The 27,536-nt window shown below is 35.3% G+C and overlaps 1 long non-coding RNA gene across 2 annotated transcripts in view; it reads right to left on the bottom strand.

Moving 5' to 3' along the window:
- The window catches only part of LOC129531738 (uncharacterized), a 51,927-nt gene that overhangs the window by 21,128 nt on the left and 3,263 nt on the right, over positions 1 to 27,536 (bottom strand). Inside the window, exon 2 of one of the 2 annotated variants that reach the window (XR_008677122.2) lies at positions 14,255 to 14,392. The exons of the other annotated variant lie outside the window; for it this stretch is intronic. This is a non-coding gene — a long non-coding RNA (uncharacterized lncRNA). The remainder of the gene's footprint in view (positions 1 to 14,254; positions 14,393 to 27,536) is intronic. 2 annotated transcript variants of the gene reach the window in all.

The raw sequence follows: 27,536 nt of genomic DNA, 5'->3' as shown, positions 1-27,536 counted from the left end.
ATGGACTTAACAGACATATAAGAACATTTCATTCAACGGCAAAAGAGAATACTCATTTTTCTCCAGTGCAAAAAAACAAAAACAAAATTCTTTAGTATATAGCATATTTTAGGCTAACTCTTAACAAATTTATGATTGAAATAATATAAAATATCTTTTCTGACTACTCTTATATGAAACTAGAGATCAATAACAAAAGGAATTTTGGAAAATTCAGAAACACATGAAAATTAAACAACATACTCTTGACCAACCAATGATTCCAGAAGAAATTAAAAAGTAAGTTTAAAAAATGTATCTTGAGACAAATGAAAAGAGGCACACAACACACCAAAATGTGTACGATGCAGCAAGAGCAGTTCTAAGAGAGGAGGTTATAGCAATAAATTCCTGCATCAAAAAAAGAAAAAATACATCAAGTAAATAACCTAACAGTACTTCTCAAGAAACTAGAAAAATAAAAGCAAATTAAGCTCAAAGTTAGCAGTAGGGAGAATATATGAAGTATCAGAGCAGAAATAAGCAAAACAGAGACTAGAAAAATTTAAAAGATGAAATAAACTGAGTTTATTTTTAATGGATAAACAAAATCAACAAACTTTTAGCTGGATTAAGAAAAAAAGAGAATTACTACATTAAATCAGAAAAGAAAGAGGAGGCCTTACAACTGATACCTGAAATATAAATCATATGAGACAGCTATAAACTATTTTACACCAATTAATTGTATAACCTAGAAAAATGGATATATTTCTGGATGCATACAACCTACCAAGACTGAATTATGAAGAAACAGAAAATATGAACAGAGCAATAAAGAGTAAGGACACTGAATCACTAAACACACACCTCTCAACAAAGTAAATAAAGTTCAGGAATTACTGGCTTCGCTAGTGAATACTACCAAACATTTAAGGAAGAATTAATGCCAATCCTTTTCAAACTCTACTAAAATAATTGAAGAAGGACAATTTTCAAATTAATGAGATCCTTATCACCTTGCTATCAAAGCCAGACAAGGACACTGAAAGAAAAAATAAATTACAGGCCAATATTCCTCATGAACTGAAGTAGTTTTCCTCTATTCCTAACTTGAGATTTTACCATACTTGAGTGTTAAATTTTTCAAGTATTTTGCTTAATAATTTTACTTAAAAATCAAATTGCTTTAGCTTGTTGATAGGGTAAATCACATTGCTAATGTTTGTTAATGTTGAAGAATTTATCTGTAATAAATTCCATGTGGTCATGATGTATACTCTTAAAACTACATTGCTGGAATTGATTTACTGACACTGTATTAAGGACTTTTGTGTCTAAATTCATGAGCTATATTTGCCCATAGTTTTGCTTATTTGGACTGTCTTTGTCTGGTTTTGAATCAAGGTAATATAATCCTCATAAAATGAGTTGGGAAATATTCACTCTTCTATTTTCTTAAAGATATTGTGTAAACTTTTTATTAATTATTATTTACTGTTTGAATTTTGCAGTAAATTATTCTGGACTTGAAGATTTCTTTTCCTGTGGTTTAAAAATTATATGTCCATGTTCATTTTCTTTAATGATTACAAGATGATTCAGGTTGTCTATTCCATCTCAGCTGAGTTTTGGTAGTTTATAGGTTTTGAGAAATTGATACGTTTCTTTTAAGTTGTCAAACTTATGAGCATAAAATTATTCATATTTTTCTATTATCCTTTAAATGATTGCAGAAATATCCAATATTATATTCGTGATCATATTTATTTTTGTCTTCTATTTTTTCCTTATATTGCAATAGGTTTATCAATTTTATTGATTTTTTAAGCGTTAGCGTTTTATTCATTTATTTTCTCTATTGTCTTTCTGTTTTCAATGTCATTAATTTCTGTTATTTCCTTTCTTCTGTCTCCTTTGGTTTTATTTTGTTCTTTTTCTAGTTTCTTGAGGTGAGAACTTAGGTTAGCGATTTGGAAACTTTGCCTCTTTCATAGTGGCAGCATTTAGTGCTGTTATTCTCCTTTCAACACAGCTTTGAGTGCATTCTGCATATTATGATATTTTGTATTTTCATTTTCATTTAACTCTATGTATTTTCTATTTATTGCTTCTGAGAATTTGTCTTTTATCAATGATATATTTAGAAGTCTGTAATTTAATTTCCAAATGTTTGGAGATTTTTCATTTGTCTTTCTGTTATTGATTTCTAGCAGATCGCTTTATGATCAGAGAAAATATGCTGCATGATTTCAATTATTTTAAATTTGTTGGGGGTTGTTTTATAATCCAGGATTTGATTCATCTTGTTGAACATTCCAGTGTCACTGAAAAAAAAAAAGATGTATCATCCTATTGCTTGATTCTGTTGTTTAGTTCTTCCATATTCCCGCTAATTTTTGTTTAGTATCTTTAATTGTTGAGAATTAGATGGTGAAGTCCTTAAACATGTTGGTGGATTTGTCTATTGTCTATTTGTCCTTTCAACTCTTAGTTTTTGTTTAGTGTATTTTGAGGCTTTGTTGTGTGTGTGTGTGTGTATGCACACATTTTTAATAATTTATTTCTATTTTTCCTTTTACTGTCATATGATCTTTTTTCTGTAGAGATATTCTTTGCTTTGAGTTTACTTTATTCTGACATTAATATGTCACTTTTTCATTTTTAATTGTTGTTTGTACAATCAATTCTTTTATTTTCAGTGTATATGTGCTGTTGTATCTAAAGTGAGCTTTGTGTAGGGACACTTGAATATGTTTCAGTTTCTTTTATTCATTCTATCAATTTCTGCCATATGATAGGTATTGTATGTTAAAGCTAAATCAGTTTTATTAGCATTTACTTTTTATTTATTTCCTTTTTTTATTTTTTGTCTCTCTTTCTACCTACTTACCTACCTGTGGGTTGCATGGATATTTGTTATAATTGCATTTTAATTTGTAATGTTTTGATTCTTTATATAGTTTTCTTACTAATTGTAGGAGTCAGGGTTCTTCAGAGAAACGGCGTGTGTGTGTGTGTGTGTGTGTGTGTGTGTATAAATGGTAGAAGCAAAAATTATAAAACCATATGAAATGGTACTATAGAAGAAATACTTAACATAAGTATACTTTTTATAAGGAAGAGGTAAGCTAATACTTCTAAATTTCACTAAAAGTGGTAAAATGTAGATACCAGTAGACTATGATAAATTACATATGTACATTTTAATACCTACAGCAACATACCAATACCTAACATTCTGCCTAATTTTATTAATATTTGTCAACATGGCTAGGCCACATTACTGAGATATTTGGTCAAAGTCTTCTGGATAATACTGAAAAGGTATGTTTTTCGATGAGGTTAATGTTTAAATCAATAAACTTTGAGTGAAACAGTTTCCCCCATCATGTGAGTGGGCCTCATTCATTTTGTTGAAGGCCATAAGAAAAAGACTGCCCCTCTCATAAAAATAGGGACTTCATCGAGCTGACTGCCTTTACACTCCAGCTGAAACATTAACTCTTTCCTGGGTCTCTAGACTGCTTCTAGACTACCCTGCAAGTTTTGGACCTGCCAGTCTCCACAATCAGGTGAGCCAATTCTTTAATATAATTTCATAACATAAATCTTAGTCTCTAGCAGTCTCTCTCCTCTCTTTCTCTCTCTAGCTATCTATATATTTATATATAGATATCTATATCTATATCTATAGATCTATATTTATATCTATATCTATATCTATATCTATATATTTATATATAGTTTTGGACCTGCCAGTCTCACAATCAGGTGAGCCAATTCTTTAACATAATTTCATAACATAAATCTTTGTCTCTAGCAGTCTCTCTCTCTCCTCTCTATTTATATATATCTATATTTATATAGAGAGAAATTGATATATATATTCGATACATATATTGAGAAGTTGATATATATGTATATGTGTGTGTATGTGTGTGTGTATATATATATACATATATACATATATATACACATATATATGTATATACATATATATGTGTATATATATATGTATATATGTATATATATAGAAAGAGAGAGAGAGGAGAGAGAGATAAGATGTTGAAGTCCTTAAACAGGTTGGTGGATTTGTCTATTTGTCTATTTGTCCTTTCAACTCTTAGTTTTTGTTTAGTGTATTTTGAGGCTCTGTTGTGTGCTTGTATGTATGCACACATTTTTAATAATTTATTTCTATTTTTTTTACTGTTACATAATCTCTCTTTTTTTCTATAGGGATATTCTTTGCTTTGAATTTACTTTATTCTGACATTAATATGTCACTTTTTCATTTTTAATTATTGTTTATATAATCAGTTCTTTTATTTTCAGTGTGTATGTGCAGTTGTAGCTATCTTTTGTTGTAATCCCACAGGTTCCTGAAGCCTTGCTCATTTATTTTTTTCATTTTATTTTCTCTCTGGTGTTCAGACTGGCTAATTTATATACTTCTATGGTCTGGTTCACTGATTCTTTCCTCTCTCCTCTCTATTCTGCTCTTCAGCCCATTCAATGAGTTTTTTTTTTAAATTCATACATATATATGTGTATGAATATATGTATAAAATTCATACATATATATAGAGAGAGAGAGTTGGTGCTTCAGCTGGAGTCTGAAGACAGTCTTCTTGATGGATTCGCTCTTTTTTGGGGGATAGCAGTCTTTTTCTTAAGGTCTTCAACTTACTGAATGAGGCCCACTCACATTACGGAGGGAAATCTGTTTCACTCAAAGTTTGTTGATTTAAATGTTAACCTCATCTGAAAACATACCGTTTCAGTATTATCCAGAAGAGTTTGACCATATATGTCAGTAGCATGGCCTAGTCAAGTTGACAAATAAAATTAGCCAGAAGACAAGTTGCTGTACATATGAAAATGTACATATGTAATTTGCCACAGTCGACCTGTATCAACGTTTTTTCACTTTGAGAAAAGTTTAGAAACATTACTTTACCTTCTCCATATAAAAAATATAATTGTATTAAGCATTTCTTCTGCATACATTGAATATAATTCAATGACAAATATCAGATGTTTTCATAATTTTTGCTTCTACTATTGAATATGATTTAAGTAACCTACAAGAAGAAAGATACTATATTTATACTCCTCTTTTTAAACTTTTTAATGTAATTCTTTCCTTTCAGAAATTTTAAGACTTCTTTTGTTATCATGTTCTTTCTCTCTAATGAGCTTAACTATTTTTTAAGAGCAAGTTTGTTAGCGATAAATTACCTTAGTTTTTCTTCATCTGACAATGTCTGTATTCATGTTTACCAGTTATAGAATTTGTGGTTTACAGGGTTTTTTTTCCAGCATTTAAAATAAACTAAGCCACTCTCTTCTTGCCTCCAATGATTCAGATGAGAAATCCACTGCCATTTGAATTAGTGTTTCCTTATAAAAAGTTATATGACATTTTCAGGAGTTTGAAACCAGCCTGACCAACATGGAGAAACCCTGCCTCCACTAAAAATACAAAATTAGCCTGGTGTGGTGGTGCATGCCTGTAATCCCAGCTACTCAGGAGGCTGAGGCAGGAGAATTGCTTGAACCCAGAAGGCGGAGGTTGCAGTGAGCCGAGATCACACCATTGTACCCGGAAAAAAAAAAAGTTATCTGACATTTTTTCTTGTGGTTGTTTCAAGATTTTATTTTTGCCATTAGTTTTCAAAAGTTTAACTATTATGTTTCTTGGTGTGGATTTCCTTGGGCTTACCCTGCTTCTTTTTTTTTTTTTTTTGTAGTCTTGAATTCATAGGTTAACCTTTTTTTGTTGTTGTTAAGTTTGGAAAAGCCATTATTTCTGTGAAATAAAACCATATTTCCTCTAATCTTTTTTAGTCCTACTCTGCTGCTCCTTTTCTGAAGTTCTGAGGATACAGACATTCTATCTTTTGTTGTAATCCCACAAGTTCCCGAAGCTCTGCTCATTTTTCTTTTTCATTTTATTTTCTCTCTGGTGTTCAGACTGGCTAATTTATATTGTTCTATGGTCTGGTTCACTGATTCTTTCCTCTCCCCTCTCTATTCTGCTCTTCAGCCCATCCAAGGAGTTTTTTTTTTTAAATTCTGTTATGGCATTTGAATTATAAAATTTCCATTTGCTTCTTCTTTACATTTTCTATTTATTTGCTCAGACAGTCTATTTCTCACTTCTTTGAATTACATATGTATTTTCTCTTTAAAGAATAGCAGGCCCTTGTTAACATTGTTTTGTTCAACATTATTTCATTATAACATTGATGAGTATATTAGTCAGGGTTCTCTAGAGGGACAGAACTAATAGGATAAAAGTACATATGAAGGGGAGTTTATTAAGGAGTATTGACTCACATGATCACAAGGTGAAGTCCTGCAATAGGCCGTCTGCAAGCTGGGGAGTCAGGAAGTCAGTCTGAGTCCCCAACCTCAAAAGTAGGGAAGCTGGCAGTGCAGCCTTCAGTCTGTAGCTGAAGGCCCCAGATGCCCTGGTAAACCACCTGTTGAGTCTGATGTTCAAGGGCAGGAAGCACCCAGCACTGGTGAAAGATGAAGGCTGGAAGACTCAGCAAGTCTGCTTCTCTCACCTTCTGCCTACTTTATTCTGGCAGTTGATTAGGTGGTGCCCACCCACATTGAGGGTGGGTCTGCCTCTCCCTGTCCACTGACTCAAATGTTAATCTTCTTTGGCAACACTCTCACAGACACACCCAGGAACAGTACTTTGCATCCTTCAATCCAATCAAGTTGACACTCAATATTAACCATCACAATGAGAAAAAAAATTGATTCTAGGCCGGGACCACTGTCTATGCAGAGTCTACATGTTCTTCCCCTGTCTTTGTGTGTGTTCTCTGGGTATTCTGGGTTTTCTCACATCCCAAATAAGTGCAGGTTAGGTTCATTGGTGTGTCTCAGTGGCCCTTGTCGGAGCAAGTGTAGGTGTGTGTGAGTGAACCCTGAAATGGCATGGCGTCCTGTTCAGGGTTGGTTCCTGCACTGCACTCTGAGCTGCCTGGATGGGCTCTGGTCACCCGTGACCTTGAACTGAAATAATTGAGTAAATAATGATCTTACTTTTTTTTATAAATCTGTCTTCAGTGTATGTATCACTCACATTTATTTCAATGTTTAATATTTGGAGCCTTTTTTCTTTATTTAGAAGTTTGGTGATATTTTTGTGACCAGAAATATACAGTAGAAACAAGTATCATTTATATCAATTAACTTATGGTGAAATTGGTTTGTTATAAGTTGTTTTGTTGTGCTAAAGTCAAAGTTTCCAAGAACCTGTTGACAATGTTTTGTGAAGACTTACTATATTTTTACGATGTGCTTAACATTTTTTTCAGAAAATTCTAACATCTGTGTCACCTCTTGTTGCTTTTTGTTGACTGTCTTTTGTCATTCTGATTTAGATATTACTGGTTCTTAGTATAATGAGTTATTTTCAATTGAGACCTGGACATTTTTGAGTTTTATAAGATTCTGCATCTTATATAAATCTTATTTCTTATCAGACCTTGTATGACATGCTCTGGTGGGTGTAGAGGTTTGGGGGAAAAGTGCCACCTTGTACTGACAGCTAGGGTAGAAGTTTAGGTTAATTACGATCTCACAGGGATGAAGTCCCAGGTACCCACTTGGCCTCAGAGACAGGGCTGGAGGCCTTGTTATAGCCCTCTGACAGTGGAAGTCTAGGGTCTCCACTCAGCCTTTCCTGTCAGAGGTGGAGTGTGTAGTCACAGTGTTTATGTTGGTACTTGGCAGTAGTAGAGTGGCTATTGTTTGCAAATTTCCTGTGATGTAAAGCAAAGCTATCCTTTCCTTTGGCTAAAGAAAGGAAGATTTACTTGGGAATAATTTTCTTCTTTGACTGTTGGCATCTGTAGGTTGCCAGCTTCTCCAACACCTATTTTGGGATACATGAAGCAGAAAGAAAACCCAATAAACTCATAGTTATTTTCATTCCTTCGGTCTTAAGATTCAAGCTGTTTGTATTCTTCTATTTTTCAGAGTTAATCCTTTGCTTGTTTCAAATTTAATGTCCAGAGTTTTTAGCTGTACTTAGAGTAATAGGAAACCTGTTTATTCCATCCTATCTTCCTCTGCCCATTTTGACGATGGTGCAAAACAATTCAATACAGAAGGATATTGTTTTCAATAAATGCCATTGGAACAACTGTAAATCCATATTTTTAAAATGGAATGCTGACCTAACCCTCACACATAAAGTAAAAATTTACATTTAAATCGAAAATATAGGACAATACAACTTCTAGAGGAAATACAGAAGAAAATCTCTGTAACCTGTTGTAAGGCAGAAAGTACTCACACATGATCCAAAATGCATAATCTAAAAAATATGAATTTGATAAACTGAACTCAACCAAATTTTAAAAAATGCTTTGTTAAAGACACTGTTAAGAAACCAAAAAACTTAGCATCAGAACGTTACAACTATTTGCAAATTACACATCCAACAAAGGACTTCTTGCTAGAATAAGTATTTGAAGACACAAAATGTAACAATAGAAAAACAATTTAATAAACTAGACTCTTTACTAAAGAGCATATAAAGATGGCAAATAGCGACATGAAAAGATGCTCAATATCATTAATCACTAGGGAAATGCAAATTAAAGCCATGATGATGTACCACTGTTCATACACTGGAATAGCTAAAACTTAAAATATTGATTGTATTAAGTGTTGCCAAGAATATGAAGAAACCAAAACTCTCATACATTCCTGGTGGGAATGTAAAGTTATGTAACTACCTCACAAAATAGTCTGGCAATTTCTTGAAATGTTAGGTAGACATCTATTATATTAATATGATTCAGCTATTATTCCTAGCTAATTATTTCGAAGTAATTTTCCAAGATAAATAAAAGATATGTCTACACAGACTTGTACTTAAATGTTTGTAGCAACGGTATTTGTAATTGCCAAAAAATAGAAATGACCTGCATGTGTATCAATAGGTTAATGGCTTGATAAGTTGTAGTATCTCTATACAATGAAACACTAATTGGCAGAAAAAGAAATGAATTTTTTATGTACTTACCAATATGAATGAATCTCAAACTCATTATTTTGAATGAATGAACCCAGACAAAAGAGAGTACATATGCTGCCATCCCATTTGCATAAAATTTAGAAAATGTAAAATTATCTATATGACAGAAAGTAGATAAGTGATTAACTGGAGATAGGGTGGGGAGGTTGAGGAGGGAGGGATTACAAAAGGGTGATTGATATGTTCGTCATTTTGAACGTGTTGGTAGTTTCATTGACATATGCATATGTCAAAACTTATCAAATCACACTACCTACATATATGAAATTTATATGTCAATTATGCCTGAAAAAGATGTTTAAGAGTCACAAGACACCAACATATTTTAAATCAATGATATCTAAAATAAAGAATATCAACAAAAAGACTATTACTTAAAAAAATTTCTCAACGTATTTCACTTATTTTCCAAAAATGTAGTCATGAAAAAGTTATAAAATGATTCCATAAATAACAAATAAATATATTTTAAATTCAATAGAGAAAAGCAGCCTTTGCAACAAATATTTGGATTTCCATGCAAACAATAAAAAGAAACTCAATCTCTACTTCATGCTACATATAAACATGAACTCAAATTTGTTCATAGATCTAAAAATCCAACATGGCAAAACCCTGTCTCTACCAAATTGTACAATTTACCAAATTGTCTACCAAATTGTCTACCAAAAATGCAAAATTTAGCCAGGCATGGTGGCACATGCCTGCAGTTCCAGCTACTCGGGAGGATGAGGCAAGAGAATGGCTTGAACCCAGGAGGAAGAGCTTACGGTGAACTGATATGGCACCACTGCACTCCAGCCTAGGCAACAGAGCGAGACTGTCTCCAAAAAAAAAAAAAGAGAAAAAGTCTTATATTGGTAATCTAAGCTCCCACTTCAAGAAAATAGAACTGAAAAACATAAACCTAGCAGAAGAAAAGATATAACAACAGAAATAAATGAAATTGAAAACAAAAAAAGAGAAAAGACAATGAAAAAATGTCTTATTTTAACAAAAATCAACAAAGCTGACTAACCTTTAGCTAGCCTGACAAAGAAAAAAAAGAGAGAAGCCACAAATTACTAATATTAGGAATGAAATATGGGATATTATTACAGACTCTGCAGATTTCCAAAGGATAATAGGAAATATTAGAAATAACTCTACAAACATAAATTTGACAGCTTAGATGAAATTGATCAATTTCCTGAAAATCAAAAATGATGCAAACTCACCCAATAAAAAATATACAACTTTAATAGCTTTATAACTGCTTGAAATTTTAATTCATAATTAAATTCCCCACCTTCCCCCACCTGGCGAAATCTTCAGATCAAAATGTTTTCATTGGAGAATTCTGTGAAACATTTAAGTAAGAATCAGCATCAATTCTACACAATCTCTTCCAGTAAATGGAATAAGAAGAGACACTTTCTAATACGTTATGTGAAGCCAGTAATACTCTTATATAAGAATCATACAGACAATACCACAAAAGAAAATTACAAAACCCTCATAAATATAGGGGCAGAAATTCTCAACAACATATTAGCATATAGAACTCAGCAATATATAAAAATAATTATACAATATGATTGAGAGAGATTTCTTCCACAGATACAAGGCTGGAACAACAGTCAAAAGTTAATTAATCCATATTAACAAGCTAAAGAAGTTAAATAATAATATTTGATGCAAAAGAAAGCATTTGACGAAATTCAATATCTGGTCATGTTAAAAATAAACTCAGAAAACTAGAACTAAAGGGGACTTTCTCAACTTGATTGAAAAAATATACCAAAATATTATAGCTAACCACATACCTAATGGTAAAAAATTAAACACTTTCTCTCTAATATCAGGAACAAAGTTAGGATGTTCTTTCTTACCAACTTACTCAATATAGTGCTGGAAATTTTAGCTGGCATGATAAGGCAAAAGAAAAAATGGCATATAGATGAGAAAAGAAGAAATAAAACTATCTCTATTTACAGATGACATGAAGGTTTCCATAGAAAATCTAAAGGAGTAAAAAAACCCTAGAACTAATAATTGAATTCAGCATAGTTGCAGGATAAAAGATCAAGACACTGAATCAATCTCATTTTTATACTAGCAGTGAAAACATGGAAAAAAATTAAAATTACAATACCATTTACAATCAATCAAAAAATTGAAATATGCAGGTGTAAATCTAATGTATAGGAGGTGAATGTTAAAAAGTGAAAAAACACTAATTAAAGGGATCAAAGAGAAGTAAATAAATGGAAAAACTTAATGTATTCATGGATTGGAAGACAGCATGGTGAAGTTGTCAATTCTTCTCAAATTGATGCACAGGCTTATGCAATTCTGATCAAAATCCCAGGAAGATATTTTTATAGATATAGAAAAGATCTAAACTCTCATGGAAATACAAAATAATTAGAATAGCTAAAGCAACTTTAAATAATAAATATAAAATAAAGGCATTATTGTACTTGTTGTCAAGACTTACTATATAATCATAGTCATCAAGATCGTGTTGTATTGGCAATCTACAGGTAGATCAACATAACAGAACAGAAAATCCAGAAATTGTCAAAAAATAATATTGTACTATTATAAATCATATTGATCATATTGTATTGGTCTAAGATACAAAAGCAATTCAATGCAAAAAAAATAGTTTATCAACAAATAGTGCTAGAGCAATTAGATACCCACAAGCAAAAAAGAAAAAGGAAACAAGATTTTAAATCTAAAACTCACACTTTATCCAAAGCTAACTCAATATGGATCATATACTTAAATGTAAAACATGAAACTAAATAAGGGGATGGAAGAGATAGTGTGAAGTTGGTTAATAGATGGAAAATTATAGCTAGATCGAAAGAGTAAGCTCTAATGTTCTATAGTACTACAGGGTGACTATAATTAACAATAATTTATTATATATTTTCAAACAGAAGAATATTTTGAATGTCCCAACACAAAGAAATGAGAAATGTGTGAGGTGATGGATATGTTAATTACTCTGATGTGATCATTATACATTGTATACATGTATGAAAATATCACACTGTGCCCCATAAATATGTAAAATTAGTATATGCCAATTAAAAATAGTAACAAAAGCAAAAAATGTTTAGGAAAAAACAATAGGTAAAATCTTCAGGTTCTAATTTTTGGTAAAGAGTTCTTGGATATGCCACCAAAAGCACAAAAGAACAATTGATAAATTAGAACTTCATCAAAATTAAAACCATTTTCTCTTTGGAAGACCCTGTTAAGAGAAATAATAGAAGAGCCACAATCTTGGAGAAAATATTTGCAAACCACATTTCTGACAGAGAACTCATATCTAAAATATATAAAGAACTCTCAAAACTCAGTGGCTAAGAAACAGCCAGTAAGAAAATGGGCAAAAGACATGAAGAAATGTTTCATGAAAATGGAGCTGTGAATGGCAAATATGCACATGAAAAGATGTGTAAATCACTAGCTATAAGAGATAGGCAAATTAAGACCACAATTAGATATCACTACACATCTCTCAGAATAGCTAACATAAAAGTAGTGACAACACCAAATGCTAGACAAGATGCTGAGGAACTAAATTTCTCCAGCACTACTGATGGAAATTTCCAGTGACCCCTTGGGAAATTAGTCTGGAAGTTGCTTTAAAAAGTAAATATATGTTTACCATGCAATCTGGTTTTTGTACCCTTGGGCATCTGTCCCAGAGAAATGAAAATATATTTACGCAAAAATCCTGTACATCATTGCTCATAACAACTTTGTTCATAATAGCCGAAAAGTGGGCAAAACCAAATGTCTCTTAATGGGTGATCAATGATTAAACTAACTGGGACACCCACACCAGGCAATACCACTCAATAATGAAAAGGAGTGAATTACTGATACACCCAACAAATAGTTGAACTCCCTTTTGCTGATAATTCCATAGATGTAACATTTTCAGATGACAAAACTACAAAGTTGAAAAACAGATTAGTGTTTGCCTTTGGTTTGGAATGGTGGAGGAGGTGGAAAGGGGTCAGTGCAACTATAAAAAGGGAACAGGAGAAAGATCTTTGAGATGAAGGAATATTTACCTGTCTTGATCAGGATGGTGACTACACATGTGATTAAAATGACACAGAAGCAAACACACGCTTTACTGCAATGTGAACTTCTTGATTTTCATAGTTGTGCTATAATTATCTAAGTTCTAATGGTGAGGGCAAACTGGGTGAAGAAGACACAGGAACTCTCTGTGCAATCTTTGCAACTTCCCATGAATCCATAATTATTTCAAAATAAAATGTTTAAGAAATAATAACTAGTCTTCAACCTTCAGTATCTTTCTAACAGAATTGCCTTTTTATTGATGAAAAGAAATGATGGGAACATTCTAGTCCAGTGATTATAAAGATGGTCCTAGGACCAGCATGAGCAGCAACATCAGCACCACCTGAGAACTCACGAAAAATGCAAATACTCAGCCTGACTTCAGACCCACTCAGTCAGAAACTCTCAGAGTGGGCCTAGCAGTTTGTGTTTTAATGAGCCTCCTGGTGAATCTGATGCATGTTGAAGTTTGAAAACCACTGACCCAGGGGCAAGGAGACCTAGTCTTGAGCAAGATCATGACTATAGCCTGAAGAAAAGCCATATTCCCTCTGGTGCGGCTGTATCCACGCTCTCTCCATATCATGTGAAAATTAACAAAGTGCTGCACGTTGTACTCCACAGACTTCTCCATATGATCATACACTCGAAATCATTAAATGTGAATACTGAGCATTTCAAAGTAAATATATTCAAAGTCATTACAATTAACTCAACTTTACACTGTTATGATTATACTCTTCATTCACTCTAGTCCCAGATTTATTTGAAACTCTAAAATGTTAAATCCAAGGTCATATCTAGACACAGGTGCCTTTCAATAATGTAAAATCATAATTATAATACTTTCCTGCTCACCTCACAGGAATTTTGTTAAATCATATGAGATAATTTATTTGAAGGATTTGTGAAATACTTCCACAACCTACACAAATAGTTTTTATCACAACCAATTATAATGTATATTTCAATACTTAATAATAAATATTTTGTCAATATTCTCAATATGCACTTATCACTTCTTAGCCAATTCTCACATGGCCAGTGGCTTGAGTATGCAATCTCTAGCCTTCATAGGAGATGCTCATTACAGATAAGTGTACCTACATATGACTCTGAGAGGAGGGATAAATGCCCGTGGACTCATCATTGCTTGTCAAACTCAGATTTGAAGCAGACTAGCAGATTCCAAATATGGCACTGTTCTTTCTCACTACATCTCTGGCCTTCTCAGTCACAAAGACACTTTCCAGACACCAAAAAGAAAAAAAAAACAACAACATTAAGCAGTCAGCTGATTTTCTTACTTTTCGATCTAAAACATATTCAAGTTATCAACTGTGAACAACCATTGTCAATTGCCAATGAACGTAGTAAAAAGAAAAACGATGTGTGTGTGATTGCACACACATAACTATAGAGCTATCTCATGTTAGAAAGTGGGTTTGCATCTGGAGTTAAAACTGAAAAAAAAGTTAACAGCACTTTTTGTGGAAGACTCCTTGACAAAAACTGAATTTTATGAGTTTTCTTTGTGAAGAATAAAAGGAAGTTTATTGTAACAGGAACAGTGGAAAGAAGTAAGGGGGAAGAAAGAAGATATGCCAGTAAATAGTTAAGTTGACTTTCTAGGAAACATTCCCAAATGATGAGCCAATTCTTATTTATTTAAATAAAGTGACAAAGCTATGGAAATAGGATGCAAGTATTTTGTATTATAATCACATCCTTGTGTCCATGGCTTTGAAAATTACTAATCTACTCATCTGACAAAGGGCTAATACCCAGAATCTACAAAGAGCTCAAAAAAATTTACAAGAAAAAAAACAAACAACCCCTTCAAAAAGTGGGCAAAGGATATGAACAGACACTTCTCAAAAGAAGAGATTTATGCAGCCAAAAGACACATGAAAAAATGCTCATCATCACTGGCCATCAGAGAAATGCAAATCAAAACCGCAATGAGATATCATCTCACACCAGTTAGAATGGCAATCATTAAAAAGTCAGGAAACAACAGGTGCTGGAGAGGATGTGGAGAAATAGGAACACTTTTATACTGTTGGTGGAACTGTAAACTAGTTCAACCATTGTGGAAGACAGTGTGGCGATTCCTCAGGGAACTAGAACTAGAAATACCATTTGACCCAGCCATCTCATTACTGGGTATATACCCAAAGGAATATAAATCATGCTGCTATGAAGACACATGCACACATCTGTTCATTGCGGCACTATTCACAATAGCAAAGACTTGGAACCAACCCAAATGTCCAACAATGATAGACTGGATTAAGAAAATGTGGCACATATACACCATGGAATACTATGCAGACATAAAAAATGATGAGTTCATGTCTTTTGTAGGGACATGGATGAAGCCAGAAACCATCATTCTCAGCAAACTATCGCAAGGACAAAAAAACAAACACCGCATGTTCTCATTCATAGGTGGGAGTTGAACAATGAGAACACTTGGACACAGGAAGGGGAACATCACACACTGGGACCTGCTGTCGGGTCGGGGGAGGGGGGAGGGATAGCATTAAGAGATATACCTAATGTTAAATGAAGAGTTAATGGGTGCAGCACACCAACATGGCACATGTATACATATGTAACAAACCTGCACGTTGTGCCCATGTACCCTAGAACCTAAAGTATAATAAAAAAAATATATATATATATAAAGAAAATTACTAATAGTCCCCAAATGTACATAAGTTCAGGGACTCAAAGTAAATTTAGGGAAGATGGTCAAGTAATGCAATAGCTAATGATGAGCAGGAAGCCACTGCCAGGAAAGAGAGAAGGCAGCAGGCTTTGGGTGGATTTGGTAATAGGCCTGCTGTTTATGCACATAGGTCAAACTGAAAGCATGTTCTATTACATAAGGGTGATGAACCTGCTCAACACATTTCCTCTATTGGCAGGTGAAACTAAATTTGTTTAAATGGCATATCTAAATTTCTGTCTGAAGAGAATTCACTAAAAAAAAAGGGCACTCCATGCCAAGTTTAGTGCCCTCCACAGAGACAGCTCACTGCAAAATAGTCACTCCAACCATAAAAATGATCCTGGTTTGGATCCAAATACTGAATAATAAAAATGCTAGATTTGGGGAGAGTACATTCTTTGCAAAAGTGTGATAAGAGGTGGGAACAATCCAGGGGGATAAAGTAATGGAATTCTACAAAGGCCAGCAAGGGGAAATGGAAAATATTTAATGACAAATTAATGTATGCCCAAGGGTTAGGAATGTCACATACCAATAAGTACAGCCGGAGTGAACAAAAGTCAATGTGGATAAATCAGGAGGTGCAGAAAGCAATCAAGGTATGAGAGAGAAATATGTGAAATATAAAACACTACATCCAGATGTAACAGAGGAGATTATAGAATGAATTCAAGTGTAAAAAATATATAAGAAAAGCAAAGATGAAAAATGAAAGGAAGATTGCAGGAAAGTTTAGATAAATATCAGAACATTTTTCAAAGCACTAAGGGTAAAGAGGTCAGCATAAGAGACAGTAAATGTTGAAAGACAGAGACAGGTAATTTATTGACCAAATAGTGGAATCTAAAGAATTAAATGCATCCTTTCATTTATTTTTCACAAAAAAATAGGGGAGTGAGTGCGTGGAGGCATGAGACAGATTCAGCCAGTGCTTGGTGAAATGATGAGGTGGCTGAAATGAGTGATCAAGGAATTAGGATATATGACAGTAAATAAGTTTCTCATTCTTTTTTCCTTTTACTCAAAAGACATTAGTAAGTGTTAAACTTGGGTATCAGAGAAAACATCATAGAATAAATCTAAGCCTAAAAAGATAACTAAATTCTCTATATCCTAATATTTACAGTATATCTTGTTTATATTCTGTTTAAACTGCTTGAGTTGAAAGTGTCCTGTTTTAAGAAAAAAATTCCCTCCTATATGTAAGTGTATAAATGTGTGTGCGTGTGTTTAGCTGACTTTCTAGGAAACATTTCCAAATGACGAACAAATTCTTATTTATTTAAATAAAGTGATAAATCTATGGAAATAGGATGGAAGTATTTTATATTACAATCACATTCTTGTGTCAATGGCTTTGAAAATTACTAATATCCCCAAATTTTCATAAGTTCAGGGACTCGAAGTAAGTTTAGGAAAGATGGTCAAGTAATGTAATAGCTGATCATAAGCAGGAAACCACTGCCAGGAAAGAGAGAAGACAGTAGGCTTTGGGTGGATTTGGTAATAGGTAATGTGGTACACACACACACATTTATACACTTATATATGGTACATGACAGGGAATTTTTTCTCAAAACACATATATATATAATACACATATGCGTCCTTCTGTACTTGGGTTATATATATACACACACACGTATGTGTGTATATGTGCAAATACATACACATATTAATTTCTCTCTATATATACATACATATAAAACATATACCAATACACCTATATCTATATCTATATACTTACATACATATGCAGAGATATCAAATCTCTATTTGGAAATAAAAACGTACATGAATTCAACTGACTAGAAGCTCCTCTTCTTGACCACAACGTATTGTGACATTTGAACAGTTTAAATAACTTTAATAGTGTCTTTTGTTCTTTTCTCACTGAAATGCTCTGGATGGCTTATTTTGGGAACACATTTTATCCGAAAAATAATTGGTTGTAAAGATTATCCTTTGAGGCTTCCAAGAGAGTTATTTGCCTGATTTGTTTTCGGCCTCAGTACCTGACTGAGCATTTACATACTGTAACGTGAATTTTAAATGGCAGACCCCACGAAAACCTCATTTCTGAAACAATGCCCTAGTGACAAAATGCCCCCACTCTCCACTGTACCAGAAAGGCTTCCTCCCCATGCAACCCCTTGACTACCGCCACCTGCGTGTGCCTTCCCCTCTCATTCTCTCTGGAGCCTGGAGGTTCATCCTTTGTACTCTCTCTGGGAGGAAAGCCTGCCTATTGGCTAACTTCTCCATCCATCAGTCATATTCCCCTCTGACCTTCTCCCATACTTGTATCTTAAAATTTAAGTATATTTTTGCATTATTCAATTAGACTAGAAGTTAATTGATGACAGACTGTGTGCCTAGGTCATCTCTGCACCCACCATAGTTCCCAGCTTAACATTTTAAAAAACTATGTTTAACAAATTACAGAAAAAATGAATGGCCCTGTCTAGGCAGAAATTAAGTGATATAGTTAATCTCATGTTGAATGGTAATCCCCATTGGTGGAGGGGGGGTCTGGTGGGAGGTGTTTGGATCATAGGGGCAAATCCTTCATGAATGGCTTGGGCCATCCCCTTGGTGATAAGTGAGCTCTTGCTCTGAGTTCACATGAGATCTGGTGGTTTAAACGTGTGTGCCCCTCACCCCCACTCTCTCTTTCTCTCTCTCTTGCTCCTGCTTTCACCATGTGACATGCCTGCTCCTGCTTCACCTTCCACCATGAATAAAAGCTTCCTGAGGCCTCTTCAGAAGCAGATGCAATTATTTTTTGGATAAAATTTGTTCCCAAAATAAGCTATCCAAAGCATTTCAGTGAGAAAATAACAAAAGACACTATTAGAGTTTCTATCAACAGAAGCAGATGCTGTTGCCATGTTTCCTGTACAGCCTGCAGAACTATGAGCCATTAAATATCTTTTCTTATAAATTGCCCATTCTCAGGTATTCCTTTATAGCAATGCAAGAATGGTCTAATACATATTTCACATTGCATGCCTGTATCAAAGCATCTCATGTAAGCCATGAAGATATGCACTATGTACCCACAAGTTTTCTTAAAAGAATGGTCTAATACACTGAACATGCATGGCAGCTATGTATTATCTTCAGTCAGGAGCTAAAAGCCATCTGTTACAGTGTCTGCAAATATATGATGAGTTTATAATGTGAACATACAGAGCCCTTGTTATCTGCATGGTTATATAGGTGTGATAGAGTATTAGCGTTTCAATATATAGGCATGATTTTAAAGTAAATAAAATTGAATTGTAGGTCTTTATTCTGTTCAGCATCATATGTTAGTCCTTAAGGAAAGCTCATGGAAAGCAATCTTCAGTCCCCTCTGTCCATCTACAGCCCCCATATTCATACCAAGATGATGGGTGTGTCAAGACTCAAGGGCAAGGACATTATTGGATTATTGACTGGAAAATGCATCTTTTGCTGCACCTGATAAAAATGTTAGACTCTTGAGTCTGCAGGCCATAGCTTCTTTGGATTGCTTTAATCACATTTTACTGTCACAATAAGAGAGATGTGGCGTGGCCTCCTGCCTGGAGGAACTTAAGGCCTTGGGTGGGTTGCTTCATAAAGGTTTTTTTCTAAGAACCAAAACATTTCTTTAGATTCTAAAAGACTTAGTTACAGGAAAGTTTCTCAGAATTTCTTCACACCCACATAGCATGTATTTAATACACATTGTTAGACTTTTACATTTTGACTAATAGCTTGAAATTTTTAAAAAGTTAAACATTCATTAGCTCATGATAGCAAGATTATAGGGAAGAAAACATTTACTTATAACAACGAATATTATAAATTTGGGGATTTCTTTGGAGTTCATATTTACCTAATAGTTCATATAATTAGTTGGGAAAAGGAGTAACTAACTTTTCAATAGACTCATATCGAGTTCTATTACTGTGTATGGCAGAGAATTCAGGTCATGAAATGCTACTGTGTTCTTTGAAAAATTCATTCCTTGAAAAAAAACTTCTTATAAAGTCATATGCAAGGAAAGATCTGAAGCTGCTGGCAGCCCACCATTTCTATCTATGGCAGCAAAAGACCACAAACCTCTGGAGTTGGAGAGGGATTCGAGTAATCAGGAACAAAATGACAAGACATCTAGAAACTCACAAGTTAATTCAAGTGAGTCACCGTGAGACACACACATGTACAAGATTTAGTCTAACACATTTGATGGCTTGATTGAATATTTAAAGGAAATGATGAAACAAAATTACAAAGGGAATTTATGGACACAATTTCTCAATTTCTCTTGAATTGAGAAAGGCTTTTTATACATGGTGCTATATAAATGAAGACAAACCCGTAGGGTCAATAATTATACCATGAAGCATGATCCAGAATGATAGAAAAAGAGCAATGTTTTACAAATCAAAAGAAGTAAGGAAAAAATAAAACATTATTCCAGTCTGTTCCATGTTCAAATACAATTTCACAGCTTCATCATAGGGAGTCAATAAAATGGCATCAGGGAAGGTTGATCCAGGTGTTTGAGATGATTATGAAATAGTCTTATTATTATTTAGAAACAAACAACTTTGTGTTCACAAGAAAATAGAAGGAAGATAGCTAGCTGCTTCTAGCTCCACTGTATTTTCAAGATTTCCTAAACATTGCTGGGTCCCCAGGAAATGGAATTGATTCTTGCAAACTGGAGTTACATACTACCATTAAGCGTCACACTATCTTGTATTGCACTGTCAAATCTCAGCCCCCACACATTGCCAGGACCAGCTTCACACAAGTATGGTTTGATGGAGCTTCATCCCCAAATCACTCTGTTCCCTGCCCTACCTCCCTGATGCCTCAGGGAAGGGGGACCATGAAGTGCTCAGGCTTGCAGAATGCAGAGCTGGGGAGAGCCAGGAGGTTGGTGCTCCTTGGGCCACCCTTGACTGACGGAAGACAAGGGCCAATGGATAAATTCTTCACCTCTCATCTGCCATAAGCTGATTCTAAGACACATTTTTCAAAACTCCCTGGAAGGTTAAACAATGAGTCACCCTTAGTGGTGGCCAACAACATCACATTTCACATAAACTTCCTTCTCACAACACAAGTAGTTGGATCAAGGTTTTCATGTGGGAGGACACAGATTAGATACATCACAGTTAGAATTTCTTTTGAAATTCTAACCCTCCAGCCACAAACTCTGAGAGAGAGGTCTCTTTTGTTCTTTAACAGTAGACATAGGTGGTACACTTGAGCCTCTCTACTTCTTTCTCCTTAAGGCTACACTTTGACTTGGACAGACTCCTGAGTATGTCTGAGTATATACGTGGAGCAATGGTGATGGACGAGGGCTCTGCATATGTCCTGTTATCCAAAAGGGTTGCCATAAAATACAACCATCTCAGTGATATCTACGTATTTTTGTTCATTTCTGTCAGCTCTTTACTTTTGTTCCATGAAGCTAAATGTTTAGTTATTATTCAGTAAAACTCAGAAGTCATATGTTTTCAGAATGGTTATACAAGTAGTTTTTGTTTTGTGTTGTATTGTTTTGTTTTTAGCACAGTTTTGATTCCTGGTACATTTGTATTTCTTACTGTTCTTCACATTCAAACTGTTTCCATGATTCCTGCTATGTTTTCAACTTCAGGATTAAAGGATTTATAAAAAGGAGCAAACTTTTATCAAAGTGATGTTCTTATTGTGCCCCATGCCAAATACTAGACATTTTATATGAATGTATAAAGATACACTGGCACTAGGTTACAGAGCTAGGAGCCTGCACTTGATTTTTGGTTTCTGAACCAATAATTAAAGAGTTTGGATGTTGTTATTTCCATCCTTACAGTATGACAAAAAGGCTAACAAAATAAAAAGCGACTCCCCTTAGATCCACTGGCGAACTGAAGTCATAGGACAAATTGCCACCTTGAATGTTGAAGAGACAGGGGGATCATAGCTTACTGGCAGAGAAATCAATGCCAGGGCCAGAAACTGGTAGGAACACTTGTAGAGGATTTGACTAACTGTTGGGAATGCTGTGCAGACTAGCTTGAGAGGTAAAAATGCTGGGGGGTGGAGGGGGGTGTCACACGCTCAGCAAAGACCCCAAAACTGGATGAGTTTCACCTCAAGAAGTCCACCCAGGTTTTTACTGTGAAGAATAGAAAAAGATCCCCACTGACAGGGAGAGGGGAAAGGTAACCAGTTGACATATACCTAGAGTGTTCTCTTCTCCTTAAAAAAGGCCTTCCCTCGAGAAAATCTATTTCACCGGAGTTTAACCAACATGCAGTTACCCAATGTTGGTACTCGATACCAAATACCTGACTCTAGGCCACTCTAACCCATGATTTGAAGAAGGGAACTGCCCAACTCCAGCTCCTTCTAGACTTCGACATGGAGGAAGGGGCATATCCAACTCAGGATAAGTAAAAGACTGAGAACCAATAAAGGATTATAAAACACTTCCCCTCTCTTCCCACCTTCTGACCCTTCTACAGGCTCCTGTATAATGCCAAGGAGTTTCATTAAAAGAACTGTACAGCTCAGAGTCTATTTCAGATGGAGTCTCTAATAAACCCAAAGACCAAAATAAGGACATTAGGAAAAATTTTAGTCTCTGACATTACAGGAATAGCAAACAGCCAACAGAGACTAAATCCTAGTCAGACAAACATGAAACCTCACACTAAAGACCTGTTTGACCCCAGTTCCTTATACCTAATACATCCTGTTGGCTTTTAACAAAAACATTACAAGTCATGGTAAAAAGCAGACAACACAGTCTGAAGAGACAAAACAAGCACAAGAACCAGACTCAGATATGGCAGAGATTTTTGGAAGTATCAGACCAGGAATTTTGAATGATTAATTTGCTATGGGTTCAAATGGAAAAAGTGGAAAACATGAAAGAATAGATGGATACTGTAAGCAGAGAGATGGACACTCTAAGAAAGCAAGTCATTTACAACGTAACAGTACTTTCCTGAGACTTACTAGGAAGTAAAAGAATCATTCTTGCTGCCAGCATGGTAGCCACCAGCGACCTTTGCTGACCCAGTGGAGTTATGGACTTGTGGGAGCCGGTTTTTTATGGTAGGTGAACTCCCGCCTACCCCGCTCCAGCCACATGAGGGAATGTTCCAAGATATTTTCTTATCAAGAGTTGAGATATCTGGCTCATGCCTGTAATCCTAACACTTTGGGAGGCTGAGGTGGATCACTTGAGGCCAGGAGTTCAAGATTTGCCTGGGCAACATAGGAGCCCCATATCCACCAAAAAAAAAAAAAAAAATTTACAAAAAGAAATACCTGCAAGAAAAAGAGATTAACTTCTTGTTTCCCATTTGGAGTTATTTTATGGACACTGTAGCTCGTGGGGTTGACCCAACATTGAAGGTAGATAGGTGCCATGCCAGACCCCTATTAACTTCAGGAGGAATGGCACCAGGTTCAAGAGGCAGAAGAGACCCAGGGCCAGCAAAGGAGACAAAGGATTTTTTAAGCAGGAACCTTACATACAGGGATGGTCCAGTGACAGTGGGCTGGACAGGAGAACTGTAAACTCTTGCAAAAAGAATGCAGTTTATATAGCATTTTCACTTACAACCCTCTCCCTAAATCTTGCAACTGAAAACGTTCATTTAACCAGAAGCAAAGGACCTCAATCCCCTGTATGGCCCATGTTCCACAAGACAGGCAGAAGGTTTTGATGTTCCTCATAGATAAGGAATAGATCTCTGGGTTGGCCATTTCCATATTCTTTAGCTTGGAATTCAGAACACATATTCAGGTGTGTCTGCCATACAGGATCATTCTCAAGGTATGCTTAAGTTATTGCTGTCAGGTGCCTCTGCCAAATGCTAGGCATGAGCCATCATTTTAGTACCCCACCTAAGAGGCTTTGGGACATGGGGCCAGTAGTAGGAAGAGGGAAGGGGTAGGAGATGTCCAACAGAGTTTCATCTCCCACGTCAGGCACCTTGAAGTGCAATAGCTCCTCTGAAGAATTTACACATGAACCCTCCTTAAATGTCTGGCACAGAGGACATCAATAGTCTATCAGTGGGAATCAGAGACCACCACCAAAAAAAGTCAACTAATTACAGAGACTTGTTCTTTTCTCTCTTTTTTCATCCCTTCCCAACACATAGAAATAACTTGTCCTTGGAGAGGGAATATAGGGAAGGAGAGGTCTTCCAGAGGGAGATCATACCATTCTCCAAACAGTCAGTATTTCAGCTCAGCTTGATCTTGGCATTTTGGTTGAGAAACAAAATTAAGCCCTGTGAGCTGTAGGGTCCATGAAAATGTCTTGCTTTGTCGATCTGTGGAGTGCAGGCTATTCCAGCATCCCAGCTCTCCAGTTCTCGTCTCTCCTCTCCATATTAGGCATAGGGGCACACAAACTCACTAGACATCCTGCCAGAACTCCAAATGGGAAATGAGAACTTAGTCTTTCCTTTTAGACTAATGTTTTAAGTCAAAAATGATTTGAGACTCAAAGTAATCTGAAAGTTGACAGACCCACCCGAAATTTCATTAAGATACTAACAGCAGAGATCTAAGAGCAATGTTACAAACACTGATTGGAGAAAAGTCAACTCTCTTAACCTTGACACTTCTCCAAGCAGAGATGGGACTATTCACCAGTTGTAAATGTTATGAAATTTAATCCTTCTAACATCTTTGTGATGCCTGCATTCTTATTTCTACTTTTGAAGAATATGTGACTGAAGTTTAGGTTAGTTTAAATCACATCCCCAAGGTCCCACAGCTAGAGTAGATGGAATGTGAACCTCAGGTACTTCGGTTTCAGAGCCCCTATTCCTCTACCATATTCCATTGCCTTCATAGAGAGTAGAATTTGGTAACCTTCTAAACTGGTAACAGTCCAGTTGAAACTTAGCATGCTTTGTGTGAAGCCCTACACAAAGAATGCTACAATGCTTTATGAATTTACATCACAAATTGATAATTATATTATTTCTAAGTTTCACAAATCCCTTAGGTTTTTTCAAGGAGAAATCAATATTACTTTACACTATCTCTAATTGTATTTGTGTAAATAATGTTATCAATTACAATCCATATTTTAACTTTTTTTTAAGGATCCATTCTAATTCGGGGTCATTTTAGCTACTGCTCCTTAATCTTTCTCAGTGAGGAACACTAAACCACAAAGTGGTAGTTTGGAGGATCCTGCTATTTCAGATCCCCTTTCCTTTAATTTGCATGATCTTGCACACAGAACATCCTAACATCTATTGTTATTACTACTAAATATCAGTAATTTTGCTCTTTCTATTCTTCCTCAATGTTGTACCATTAATTTCCCACTTATTCTTAAGTTTTCAAAATGCATCTCACAAATACTCACACGCTCTTCCCAAATACCAGGAAGTCAGGCTGCCACTGACGCCCCAATGCCTACATTTTCTACCACCACACCACCCACCCGTATGCCTTTCTTTCATTGGAATTATTTCAAACTCTACTTTGTGGTCAGGAAATGTAATCCCAGAATGTCACGTGAGTGGCAAGAGGCTGAGGATTTTGCCTTTGAGAGGCTGAGTTAGCCCCTGAGGAACACATGAGCATAGTGTCATTCTTCATTTTTATTTTGCTCAGAGAAGGTTAATGTGTCTCTTCCATCCAGCTGAAGTTTATTTAACTGCATGTGAGGCTATGGAAATGTTGGTAGTGACTGACCGTTGTATCCATTCTTTGCCCTCGACTTCTTGACACACATCATTCAGGCTGCGGTTTTAAACATTCACATAAAACAGCTCTTGCTTTACAAAGCAGCAGCCTGTTTTCTTTTGCATTACCCTGTTTGTATGAAGATCATAATCTCAGCCCCCTGCAAAATACTGAATATTCCCCTTTTGATTTTACTGCCAGGGCAAGAATGATAGTACCTGTTTTTGCAAATTTCCTCATTCATGCAACCATCCAGGATGGACTAGTCATTAGTCTGATGTTTTCAGGGAACTGGTCTAAAAGGAGAAGGAGAAGCCTGTGTCTTGAATGAGGGGCCACATTGGGAGAGAGAAGGAACTTTGAACCTGGATTGAGCACAAACAGATTTCTCAGAACCCTAATTTATTTTTATTTATTTATTTATTTATTTTTGAGACGGGGTCTCACTCTGTCTCCAGGTTGGAGTACAGGGGCACGATCTCAGCTCAAAACAACCTCCGACTTATGGGCTCAAGCAATCTTCCCGCCTCAGCACCCCCAGTAGCTGGAACTACAGGCAGGTACCACCACACCTGACTAATTTGTGTGTGAGTGTGTGTGTGTGTGTGTGTGTGTGTGTGTGTGTGTGTGTGTATGCGTGTGTTTTTTGTAGGGAAACTGGGTTTTGTCATGTTGCCCAGGCTCCAGAACCCAAATTTAATGAGCTTTGATCAAAAACAAAGTTTACATCTATACCAAAAGTCAAGGGAGGAACTAACTCTTCCTCTTTGCTGTTCTAAATCCAGGAAATCAGCTTATAAATTGTCAATATTAAGCCAATTTAAAAAAATTCACCTTACTTATATCCCTTCTTACTTGCATTTAACTTGTCCATAGGGACAAGCCAAATTTTGTTAGCATATTCTGGTCTTTAAAGGAGCATCCTCAGGATACTGATGAATAGATTTTTTTTTGGCCATATATTTGTCATGAAAATTGCTGAGACTGAACTGACACAAGATTGGTAAACACCTCCATAATAATGTGAAGGTGAAATGGGGAGAAAAACTATAGCTTTGCTATGACTTTGATGGAAAGCCAGCCTCCACCCCACCCCCCCAATCAACTAATACTAGCAAATGAAAGTGCTCAGCATATGCTATGAAAAAAATGAGTATGGTTTTCAATTCCCACCGATGTCATTTCTGAAACACTTGGCATAAGACCTATGAGACTGGGAGGCTGTTATTTGGTTTTACCCATTCTGAAAATTACAGGGAGAAAATCATAGGCTGGTATCAGGTGTCCAAATCTTCATCTCAAAGGGTGAATCATAAAACTATTATAAAAAATGTATCCTGCTGCAGTGACAGCTGTCATCCCAAATCTACCCAGTGCAGAGAGCTGTGGTGACAGTCATTAATGCTTTAAATGTGAGATTAGGTTGCGGTGTTTAATGGTGTGGACAAGAAACTTTTTTAAAAGTTATTGGAAGTAAAACATCACCCCGTTGATAATGGAAAAAACAGCCTAAGGATATGAGATCATTTATGTAATTATGCAAAGTATTGTATATTGATATTATTGTGTGGTTTTTGTGTGTCTTTCTTACTTGTGAGTAGGTGAAGTTTAAATTAAAGAGACGACTCATTTTGTTACTGTTGCTTTTGATGTTGGCAAATCTGTCCTTAACTACTATTTTAGAAAATGTGCAAAGTATCATTATGACAAACACAAAGGATCATAGAATTTTGAAGAAGAACCTGTTTCATATGAAAGGAAACTGAGGTCGGAGAAGAAGTAAATCTCAAGCTTACATTTCTATAATCAGTTAGCTGCAGAAGAAAGACTAGTACTTAAGTTTTCAATGTTTTGTTTGGTAATGAGTCAAATATTACTATGATAACTGGAGCAAGGCCTAAAATATTTTTGTTCTCAGGCTTTGCTGTTGTAATTTCTACTACATTAGGA

The sequence above is a fragment of the Gorilla gorilla genome, chromosome 12 (genome assembly GCF_029281585.2).
Source record: "Gorilla gorilla gorilla isolate KB3781 chromosome 12, NHGRI_mGorGor1-v2.1_pri, whole genome shotgun sequence".
NCBI classification, from domain to species: Eukaryota; Metazoa; Chordata; class Mammalia; order Primates; family Hominidae; genus Gorilla; species Gorilla gorilla.
This window is presented reverse-complemented; position numbering and strand designations above follow the sequence as displayed.